The sequence below is a fragment of the Canis lupus genome, chromosome 27 (assembly GCF_011100685.1).
Source record: "Canis lupus familiaris isolate Mischka breed German Shepherd chromosome 27, alternate assembly UU_Cfam_GSD_1.0, whole genome shotgun sequence".
NCBI lineage: Eukaryota > Metazoa > Chordata > Mammalia > Carnivora > Canidae > Canis > Canis lupus.
Genome location: NC_049248.1, coordinates 20,029,110 through 20,041,144, shown reverse-complemented (window position 1 = coordinate 20,041,144; position 12,035 = coordinate 20,029,110).

The window sequence follows — 12,035 nt, the reverse complement described above, 5'->3', positions numbered from 1 at the left end:
GAGCTGGAGGAGCTGGGAAGTCTATTGGAGCTGGCCAAGTCTGAGATCCTGTTTCCCCAGGTGGGGGCACCTGCGGGTCTGAGCCTTAAGGAGATGGGGTTTCTGTTTCAGGGACAGCAGGACTGGAAAGGTGTCAGGGAGATGCTCAACACAGGGGCTGGTAAATGAAATGAGGAGGCTTTCATGGGTGGCATTTTGTTGATGGAAGCTTTACCTTTCTTAATTTTCATGCAATTATTAGGTAAGTTTTACTAATCCCACCTTAGAAGTGATGAAACTTAGGGTCAGAGAAGCTATGTCAAGAACCCAAAGTAACATAACAAATAAAGAGGCAATGGCAGGATTTGAACTCAGGTCCTGATTCCAGAGCCTTTGATTTTTCCACAAACCACTGGGAGAAGGTCCTACTCTTTTATGTGTTTCCCTCAGCTGCAGGCTTAGGGGTGGGGGTGAAGTGGGGGGTGGCAGGTATGTGCTCAAACATATGTGTTGCATGAAGAAATGAGTTATCTGTGCAGGCTGCACTTCTGTGGTGTGGGCCACAGTCCCAGAGACTCTGGTGGCAGGAAGGGGAGAGAGCAGAGGAGCTCCAGTGTGGGCCTAGAAACTGGAAATAGGTGTTCTGTGGGTTTCCCTGCTTTCCCCTGGACATTCTAGCGCTCTAGACTCTAGACAACTGGGCTCTGGGTCCTTGGAAGGAATAGAGTGATGTGTATGTGTGCACAGGTATGTTTGGTGAGTGTATGAGAGTGTAAGTCTGGGTGTGCAGGTCTGTCTGTAAATGGAGGAGTTGGTGAGGATGCGTCTTTGTGTTGCATACATGTGAGAATGTTTGTGGCATATGGGTGTGTATATGTGTGTATCTGAGTGTATGTGTCTCTGTGCATGTATGAGTGTGAGCATCTGTATGGTACATGTGTGCGTATATGTGTGTGCTGTCCCAGGGGAGCCTGAAGACTCAGACCTGAAGATGTCTTTGATTTGATTTGTGGAAATTTCCAGCAGATTTCAGGCTGTGCTATGGGGTGGGGGTAGGAGGAGGCCAGAGAGGGAGGCTGTCAGTCCTGGGGGTGGGGGATGGGAGCCTGAGCAGGGGGTGCCTCTGCCCTGCCAGGCACAGGGGGAGGGCATCAGGGTCCCGGGTCTGAGGCTGGGTGCAGACTGGGGCCTGAGGCCTGCACTCAGGGCTGCATGGGAAGGGCTCAGAGGCCCTGCTCTGACCAGGTTGGGCCATGAAGAGGGGGGGCTAGGGTGGGAAGGAGGCCAGACAGTGGGGGTCCAGGCCTGCTCTCTCCCTGCCCCTACAGCCAGCCAGGATCTGGGGATGAGGGCACCGGGCTGCAAGTCCTAACTCTAGGCTCCCCTCATTTAGCCTGAGGGCCTCAGGGTCCCCAGAAGTCCTCATGTGCCACCTTCTGAGGCTGCGATGACCTGAATCACAGTGAAGATTTCTGTCTCTAGTCAGAACTTCCCAGACAGGTCCAGAGCAAGTCCTTATTTCCTGAAGCTTCTGTCAAGCCATGTATGCTTCCTAACTGAATTTCACACAAGCTGAGGCTGTCAGACCTCTTATGCTGGAAAGTTCTTATTGAGTCTAACTCATATCCTCTTTTTGCACATTATTCCCTATAAGTCCAGGCTGAGTTTGTGAAATTGGAGCCCAGCTCCCCCACCTCCCAAGCACTGGAGTAGTTTCTTCTGGATAGGGAAGTGGGTCAGAGTGTAGGGACTCTGACAGGATGTGGGGTAAAGCCTGGTGGGGCACAGGTGGGTCAGACCTTTCCTGGGCAGGAGGGTGGTGATCAGCAGGGCAGATCCAGAGCAGGGAGCTCAGAGACCACCAGCTTTCCCTCTGTTTCCCGTGTCTCCACAGCCAGTGCCAGGGAACAACACAGAGGCTGTGGTGGGAGGGACCCGATTAGAGCAGGGGAAGTGCTTCCCTGTGTGCAGCTTCCAGGAGCCCCTGGACACACAGGGCACAGAGCAAATGAGGGATGGAGAGAAGCTCCTCTGGCAGCTCAGGAGGGAGGAGCAGAGGGCAGGGCTGGGGGAGTCTGAGGAGCAGAGGGTGTGGGTGCCGAGGCCGGGTGTGCACAGCAGGCGTGTGCGGCCCGCGGGTCTGTGCTGCGGGGTTCACAGTCCTTGTGCCCAGTTCTGTGTGTGAGCAGGTATCACCCGGGGCAGGGGTGGCTGTGACATCAGGTTATCGAAGCCCAGGGCTGCGAGCTGCCTTCCCACCGGGCCTACAGGGTGTGCTTTGCTTTTAGGAGCAGCTGTGGGCGCCCAGGGAAGACCCCTGGGTTGGGAATGGAGCCCGCGTGGGCTCCAGGGCTGGCTCTAGTGACCAGCGGGGCCCCTGGAGGCATCACCTCTGGGAGCTGCGCTGCCACCTGCTGTCCAAGCATAAAGGAAAAGCCAGGTGGCCCTTGTGTGCCAGCAGCCCCAGGGCTGGGGCCAGGAAGGGAAGGGGCTGCCGCGGGGGTCAGGGACGCCGGTGGGGAGGGCGGCAGGAGGGCTTCCCTGAACTCGGAACTGCCTGGGTTCTCGCTGGAGCCCCGACTCCCCAGGCTGGGCGGCCCCCCCTCTCTCAGCGCCCAGGGCCCAGGGCGGGCTGTGCGGGGAGCGCCCTTCTCTGCCGCCCTCTGGTGGCCGCGGAGCGCGTCGCAGGCCGCTGCGGAGAAGGTGCCCCTCAAGTCCCCAGGGCTGGGTCCCTACCCCCTGGTGGAAATTGCATATACCAGGAGAAGCAATTTTGTTTCTCCAACTGCATCATTCCTCCCGCCCCTCCCCCATCTCCCTGGTTTCAGGAGGCACTCAGGACCTCCTTAAGTCTGGAAAAGTCTTCTTGAGATTTCACCCCCTTTGCCATTGCCTAAAGTGTTAAGTTGTGTTTTGGGGAATGTGCTATAGAGACAAGGGGCTGAAAACAGGATATTGGGCTGAGAGAGCAATTTCTTTTCCTACTTGGGTTCTGTCTACAACCTCAGCTTCCCAGGGTCGTCGGGAGTTTTCAAAGAAAGACAGCAGGTGTAGTGACATTCCTGGAGAACATGGGTCTAATACCCACCAGGCATCATGAGTCTAGGCTTCTGTGCATTTGCCCCTGGGCTCAGCCCATCAGCCTCAGCAGGAAGATGGATAGGGCAGGAGCCAGGAGGCAGGAGACAGACAGACAGATGCTGACAGGAACCCCTTATCTCTAGCTCTGGAAGCCCCTCCCCCACCAGGCTGCCCTGGGCCTCCCCTTCTAGTGCTCAGGGCTCATTAGGAACTGCCTGTCTTTGGGGAGACACCCAGGGGGCCAGGGGGCATTGGGTGGACAGGGGGAAGTGGAGGTGGGAGGGACCCCAGATAAATGGGGGAGGAGGAGGGATTGGATGCCTGGGATTTGAGCTGGGGTCCCCTGATCACTGAGGTGCTGGGCAGTCTTGGCAGGAACACTATCCTGGGGGCAGATACTGAGGTGGTGGGGTAAGAGAGTGGGGGTGGGGTGGGAAGGGATACTGAAAGGGATTGAGTTCCACTGATTTAGGTGCTTGTCTTGGGAGACCTGGTGAAATAGGAGCCAATGACTTTACTGAGAGCTTCCTGTGTGCAAGGAAGGGTTACAGGTGCCATAAGGGGACAAAAGAGAGGACATACATTTTTTGTTCCCCTTAACTGTGTTTGAAGATGCGTACACCTATTCTCTGGACTCATTGCACCATGTGTGCCTGTCTGAGGGTTGCAAGGAGTCACTGGGCAATACTTGCCCAGGATCCAGAGGCTATGATCCCAGGCTTTCTGTTCTGCACACCCCTCCATCCTTTGGCATAGCACCTCCAGTGTGCCTCCTACTTTTCCTCCCTCCTCTTCTCACAGAATGTTCCAGACACATAGATACCTGTGAAAGGGAACCACAAATACCCTCTTAGAATTTCCAGTGGACCTCAGTTAACAGACTGAATGGGGCCAAGCCTGAGGGCCTGACTGGCCAGCATAGCAAGCAGGAAGGACCCGTATATGGAGACCTGAACAGTATTTGGTGAGGATCAGAGGCTGCAGTCCCAGCCTATGGGGCGTTCTAATGGGACAACATTTTGGATGGGAGAGCACAGAAACATCCACACAAAGGGCTGCTTGCCTGCTCTCCTTTGTGCCCTCCATGCCTGACCACACACCGAACCACAGGGCAGTGCTGGGAGGCAGAGAAGGGAAGAGACAGACACAGTGATAGGGACGGAAAGACCCAGTAAATTCGACCCCAGATCAACAGAGTGGAGCAAGAAGACAGAGCCAGTACATTCTGAGCACCCTGGAGAGTCTATGAGATGCAGACAAAGTCACCAGAGACAAACATCAGGCTGTGGAAAAGAGAGACAGAGAGACAGAGACAGAAGAGAGGAAAAGAGGAGCCTACAGAGGGTAGAGCAAGAGATCCAAGACAGACACAGAGACACACCCAGAGGCCAGAGATAGCAGAGACACAGACTCAGAGACACAGTTGGACTCAGGCTCAGGTGGTGACCTGCCACTTGCTTCCCAGTGGCGGTGTCACCTGTCCCTGCAGGAGCCTGGCTCCTGCGGCCTCCTCTGTGGGGATGGCCCTCACAGCCTGCCTGCAGGGCCGCCCTGAGCATCCTCACCAGGGGCCCTGTGTGTCCTTCAGGGCGGATCTCCTGCCCTTGGGGAGCTTGCAGTCCCCTCCCTGCCTACTGATATGCAGTCACCTGGTGACACTCACCCAGCACAGACCACAAGTGCAAACGGCTAGGGTGAATTCAGAATCAGGGCCAGTTAGTTCATCAAGGAAGCCTGCCTGGAGGAGGGGAGTCATGAGTGAGAGGAGAAGGAGGAACCCAGCAGGGCAGAGAATGGAGGAGAAGAGGAGGAGAACCTCTCTCTGTGCTTCTGAAGCAGGAAGAGCAAACCCTCACCAGGCAGGAGACAGCTGGGCTGGCCTGGAGTAAACAGCTGGATTGGGGACCCGGCATGAAGGGGACAGGGGCGGGGGGGCAGATGTTCACAGTCAGGCAGGGTGTCCCGAGGTTGCTAGGGATTGGGAGTGAGGCCCACAGGAGGGAGCCCTGGGATGTGCCGGGCTGTGATGCGCACGTGCACAGGTGTCTGCAGAGGTGTGTGCCCCAATTAGTGTGTCTTCTGTGCATGTGTGTACTGGGAGGGAGGGGGAGAGGTCACATTCAGGTGACTTTGTGTCAAGTGACTCTGTGCCCCAGGCTCCTGCCTTCCATCCGTGTGGGTGATGGCACGTTGGACTGTCTGAGCACCTTTGTTCATTTGTGTGTCTCCATGTGGTCATGTGTGAACAGTGTCTTGGTCTTCGGGTATTTTATTTGGCTGCATGTGGTGGAGGGCTGCGTGCATCTGTGGGCCATAGACACACACCTAGTCCTGCAGGCACAGGCTGCTCCTAGGAGCAGGTTCATTTACACACACACACACACACACACACACACACACACTCACACACACTACAGCACCCACAGGCCTGCCCCACACAGAAGGACACACATTCACTGGCTCATGACTTCCGTCATCCCCCCGCTTCCGAGCCCTGGGGCCCTGCCTTCCATCAGCTCCAAAAGCTGCCAGCGTTTGGGATGATGTGTTGGGGCACACACCCTGACCTCAGAGCCAATCACCAAATAATAGCTCCTTTTGCGTTGGCAGGTGTGTGCGTGTGTGTATGTGTGTGTGTCCCCTCCTTCAATCCTTCTCCAGTCCTGCCACCTCACCCCCTTCTCTCATTCCTCGTGGCTGCTCTCACACTCCCCCTCTGAACACTGCCCCTATCCCCTGGGTCCCTCCATGTGCCTCAGTCCCTCATCTCCTCCACGGTCGCTCCCTCCCTCCTGCTTCTATCCTTTCCCCTGGAATTTATCTTTCCTCCCCCTTCCCCCTCTAGGCTCCTGTCCTGACGCCCTAGACTCTGAAGCCTGGTTCCTCCCCATTACTGCCCTTCTGTTCTACCCACACACACCTTGGCCTCCCCCTGCAGGTCCTTCCTGCCCTCCTGTGCTCTCTGCTGTTCCTACTGTGCCTGCTGCCACCCAGTCTCCCCCCAAGCCTTCCCTGTATTTCTGCTCCTCTTCTTGCTCATATCCTTCCTTTATCCACTGGGGTGCAGGTGTGCACCCTGGGCTTTGCCCCACCCCTTACATGGGGACTCTCCTGCCCCCCCAGAGCTCCAATGTCACCTGTGTCTCCCTGCCCTCCCTGTCCTGAAGCTGCAGGCATGGCCTCTGGCTCACAGATCTGCCCAGACTTCCCTGGTGGGGATGGAGGTGGGGAAGCAGGAGGCCTGGGGCTGAGTTTGATCCCTGCCCTGTTCTTCCTGGTGTAGCCTCCTCACCTGGACTCACTCACCTGGAATAGGTGGGGAAAACCTGTCAAGGCTGCAGGAAATCCTTCCAGGGGCTGTAGGGGCTGTAGTGAGCATCAGCCCTGTGGTGGGCATGCCACAGGCTAGCACACAGTGTGAGCTCAGTAAACGTGAGCTCTTAGTATCTGCCCTTCCTCACTCTGCTCCCCTGACCCTTAGCCTGGTGTCAAAAAAATGTTTAGAAGAGAGAAGAGTGAGAATAACAGACTGTATGAGCAAAAAGCAACTGTCAGGAATTCAGCCTAGGGAAGGCTGTAAGCTCTGAACACAGGAAATGCCTGCAAGTGTAGAGAAGGGAGGAAGAGGACTGAACCACAGGACACAGGAAACCATGTGAATGAGCAGGTCACACACAGGGAGGAAGGAGGCATGCCCACGGTCCACCCTGCATCCATCCTGTGATCATCACACTGGCCCCCTGTCCCTGCGCTCATGGGCCTGTGTGTGCTGGGAGCTGCCCTGGTCTGGGGTCCAGCTCCCCCAGCCCTCTCCCTTCCACACAGGACCTGGACTCCTGTAGCCTCAGACCCACATCCTCCCTCCCCTCGCTGCGTGGCAGGTGCAAACACACACACACACACACACACACACACCAGAGGTGTCCTGGGATTTCTAAGATTTCTAAAGGAAAGCACTACCCCCTGGAGATGGATTCTCTCCAGATGCTGCTGCCCTGATAGTGATCCTCACAGGGCAGGGGAGGCTCAGAATCCTGCCCCTGATTGGCTTTGTCTCTCACTTCCCTCCTTTCTCCTGGGAACAGAAGCAGTGAGTCCCACACTCTACCCTCTCTATGTGCTGGGCACCCAGGGGACACCCAGAGGGAGGATCAGGGGCCCTGCCCTGGGGGAGCTTCCTGCCAGCTGGGAAGAGGAAGCTGACAGCCAGGGCAGAGAGACACAGGGCTCAGCAAGTGTGTGTGAGAAGAGTGGGTCAAGGGCAAGTGGACCAGGACCCATGACTCAGATGATGGGAGCCTGGCAATGAGCAAAGGAGGGAAGATGGAGGAAGATAGCGAAGTCTAGAAAGTGTCCAAGGAGACAAGGAGGATGATGCTCAGTTAGTAGCAAGGGGCAGGAACATGGAGAAGAGAGGGTCAGAGAAGTCAGAGCTCTCGGGAAGTGCATGGCCTTGGGGGAGGGAGTATGCGAGTGTGTGTGTGTGTGTGTGTGTGTGTGTGTGTATTGAAGGGTCAGGTATTCCCCACCGGTTCCAGGTGAGTGAGTTCAGGTGAGATGTGTGTGAGGGAGGCAGAGGGACAGAGGAAGGTCTGCTGGATGCAGGGCCACAGTGGAACCTGTGCCAGGGCTATAGCTCCATGGTGACCGGGGGCTGGGCAGGCAGGTCTCGGGAAGGGAGTCTGACTTCTGGCCTTGATCTGTCCTCCTGGGGTGTGAGGATGGTGAGCCTGGACCCCACAGGCTGGGGAGCCATGGTTGGGGGGACACAGTGGCTGGGGTTTGGACAGGTGGGGAAGAGGCCCTTGAGGTCAGGAGACAGAAAAATGGAGAGGGAGCTAGGGGTGGGGTGGGGAGGGGTCATGGGAAGCCTGAAGGCTCTGAGAACCTTCTCCTGGCTCTCCCCTCCACCCACCCCTTCTGTGGATGGAGTTCTGTGTTTGAAGTTCAAAGACCTTCCATAAATGATGTGGTTCAGCCTCTCCTGTGCAGAGGGTAAGATATTCCTGCCCCACTTCCCAGCTGAGGCCTCAACCTGCAAAGCTCTCCTGGGCAGCACATGCTGAGAAGGGCCCCAGGAGGCAGGTCTTTTGCCCTCTAGGGACTCCCTTGCCCCTTCTACACCTGGCCCCAAACCTGGCTGCTTCCCAGGGCAGAGCCTGCCGGAGGAGGCCCCACATGCAGTCTTATGATTCTCTGCTCTGTCCTCACCTGCTCTATGACTTGAGGTGAGTTAATTAACCTCTCTGTGACTCAGTTTTATTATCTATAAAATAGCATAGTACTAGTGCATGCTTCTATAGCCTGTTGTTAAGGATAAAATGAAATTTATGCAAAACAACTGTAAGTTTTTAAAGATTTTAGGTTCTGGTTCAGTGTGTTTCCTAAAGATATGTGTCCAAGGCAGACTGGGAGGGTAAAGGGTTCAACTTGTAGAAGAAATGTATTTACCCAGCTCCTGACTTTAATTTCATGCAAGCCCTGGACATTCTGAATTTTACTATACTTATAAGTGCCCATGGAGGTGGGGTAGACCTGGAGAGCTTTGCTCCCTGGTCTTTCTCTGCAGGACTTCTCTGGAAGGTTCCCTCTGCACCCTCCCTCCTGCTGCTACAGAGACTCCCTGGGCTCCAACTATAACCACACAGCTGGCCTCTGGGACCTTCACATGTGGCTGACAGAGCCGGGGGTGAGGAGAACAATTCTCCTTTAGGTTGCTTGGGTTAATGTTCTCAGGGTCTCCCCTGGCCCTGAGAGGAGCTGAGGGAGCTGGTCTCTGCAGAGCCCCGAGAAAGCCTAGGTAAGAGGCAAGGGCCAGCTTGCCGTGCTGTCTTAGATCTTCACACACTTGGCTGGTGGCTTCATCCCTGGTCCCTTGAAACCTAGATTCAAACCTGGCCTGTACACTGACCTCAAGGTCTCTATTTTCTGCCTCGGTTTCTCCTTAAGTGGGTTTCATATGTGTAGTTGTGGGAGCCCTTAGCGAGGAGCTGCTTGAAGGCATTGATCCTGACTGCTCAGAATGAGTCCATACTGCTGACCCCAAATTAACGAACAGTCACTGCCATGTCATTTTGCTCACACAGTTCATGGTGCTTCCTTAGCTCTCAATGCAGACACGGTCCCAGGCCTTCATCTCCCCCCTCTCCTCCATGGGATTCCTAACCAGGCTGTCCCAGCACCTTCTCTAGAAGTGGTCAGCATCACTTGCCTGCCTGCCTCAATTTCTCCTAGCCCTCTCAGCTATCTGGGCCCATCCAGCAACAGCAGGTCCTGAGAGGGGCCCGAGCTCAGCAGGAGCCAGGTGAGAGGGCAGAGGCTCCTGGAGCCACTCTGCAGCCCCCTCCCTGGCCTGGCTCCCCCTCCTGCTGCACACCTGCCTCCTTCTCTCTCCCTGTCTGCTCCCCAATGTCCTCCCTGCAGCCCTGGCTTCTTCCTTCCATCTTGGCCTCTTCACCTTCAGCATTGTCTGGCAGTTTTGTCTGTCTATTGGTCTAAACATGTTGTGGTCTGAGGTTTCCCAGGACTGGGTCTGCCCTCAGCTTCTCCCTCTGGCTGTCCCCCTGCCTGTGTCCCTCCCTCAGGGTCAGAGGGTCTCCCTTCCTCTCACATCTGTGTGAGTCTCACCCTGGGAGCCTGTCAGTGTCTCCCCCTGCATGTCCTGCTGTCTCCTGTGCTGTCTCCCCACCCCTCGTCCCTCTGTGCCCTCCTCTCCAGCACTCTCTGCTTCTCTCACCTCTGTCTCTCTCAGCCTCTTCCCCTGTCTCTGGCTCACAGCCCCACCTCCTCCCTCCTTTCCTCCTCCCACCCTCCAAGATTCAGATACTTTAGGAGAAATCATCAAGATGGGCCATAATACACTGAGAGGGATACTTGACGGGATGAGCACTGGATGTTATTCTGTATGTTGGTAAATTGAACACCAATAAAAATTATTTTATTAAAAAAAAAGATGGGCCATAATCAACAGGTTCCCCCATGTTGTACCTCCTGAGGGACTTATGGCCCCACTTTTGCATCTTCTGTATTAGCCCCCGCCCTGGGCCAATTATTTACCTTGTAACTATCTAAGGCCCTGGCCTGTCCCCCAGCCTCCCACCCTCTTCACAGCAGGCAGTGAGTAGCATGGGGAAAAAGCAGAAAGGATTGCTCTATGGACCAGATGCAAGATACACAGACCTTCCCCTGCACCTGCCCTTCTTTCCCTCAAGCAGAGTCACATCTGGGACTATCCAGCTTGAGGCAGGGAAGACAGCCTAAGACCCTGGGAACAGGCACAGATCACACACCCAGCTGCCCCTCCCCTACTGTCCTGTCATCACAGCCCTCCTGCCAACCCTGCCAGGCTCCTTCGCCTCTGGGAATCCTGGCTCTGTGGTCTGGGCTGGGTCACTGACCCCCTCCCCAGCACAGTGACCACCCGGAACACAGAAGGTGCTCAGTCAGTGCCTCTGGCCCCTGCCTCCTGGAGATGTGTTAGGGTGGGGGCAGTGGGATCTGTAGGTTTCCTCAGGTGGAGGTTCTTCCTGAGATCTGAGATCTGGGGAACTTCTTTCTGCTCCAAGTTCAATGCTATCTCTTTGTATAGTTAGTATCGATTCTGTATCTTTAGGGATCTGCTGCTACTCTTCTCTCCCCGCCCTCTACCTCCACTTCCACCCCAGATTTATGGCACTTAATTAGGGTCTAATGGAATCTCAGCACTATCAAGTAGAGGCAGTGGTGCCCCCTTTCCTTAAGACACAAGGCTTCTTAAGTCCATCACTTGCACACTCAGCCCTGGGTCTCTAAGTAGGTCCCACCTTCTCTATCTCTGAGGAGTCTTTTCTCTGTTTGCAGATTAACATTCTGGGAAGGAGGAGGCACCTTTCTTTGGTCACTCTTTCAGCATCTTGGAAGACATACACTTTAAATGTTTAGAGCAGGAAGCTCTGTAGTCAGGGATTATAACTTTACTTCCTCCACACAATGCTCAACACACAATCAATTAGAATATGCTATGAACACTGAGTGGAACCTGTGTGACTGTCTCAGGACATCCCTCATGGTGAAGCCTAAGACAGTTTCCTTTTTGTTTTATTCCTAGAATGATAAGAAAAAATGGTGACGGTGCTGGGTTACATGTAAGTGGTAGAGAAACCATAGGAGATTCTGGGAGAGGCAGCAAGAGGATGTTGTGCTCTCTCCTTGTTTAAAGAACTCTTGAGGGGCACCTAGGTGACTTAGTCAGTTAAATGTCAGACTCATGATTTTTGCTCAGGTCATGATCTCAGGGTTATAAAATTGAGCCCCTTATTGGGCTCTGTGCTGAGGATGGGGCCTGCTTGAGATTCTCTCTCTCCCCCTCTCCCCTTCTCCCGGCTCACACTTTTCCCTTGAGGGAAAGAAGGAAAGAAAGAAGAAAGAGAGAGAGAAAGAGAGAAAGGAAAGAAAGAAAGAAAGAAAGAAAGAAAGAAGAAGAAAGAAAGAAAGAAAGAAAGAAAGAAAGAAAGAAAGAAAGAGGAGGGAGGGAGGGAGGGAGGAAGGAAAAGGAAAAGGAAGGGAGGGAGGGAGGGAAAAAGGAAGGAAGAAAGAAACTCTTGACCGGGCTCTTCAGGAGATCTGGGACTGACCTCCAAATAATCACAGGCTGGGCTCCACCTGGCCCCCCACAATCTCCTCTAGCCAACCAGGACCTCTTCCAAACCCAGGACCCTGGAGAGCTTGTTTACTTATAAATTCACATCTTGCTGCCAACAAAGTCTCCAACAAAGTCCCATTTAAGCTCTCAGTCAACCGCCTCACCTACACAAGGCCCCGCTAGTCTTCCATTGCCCACCTCTAGCCTTCCTTCAGGATTTTGGCTAAGCCACCTCCTTCACACTTTCCCACTGTTCCCAAAGCCTTGGCCTCCCTTGAAGCCACGCCTCCCAGAGGCTCCACCTCCCCGAGTGCCCCTCCTGCTGCTGCCTTCTGCTAAGCTCCTCTCAAGTCCT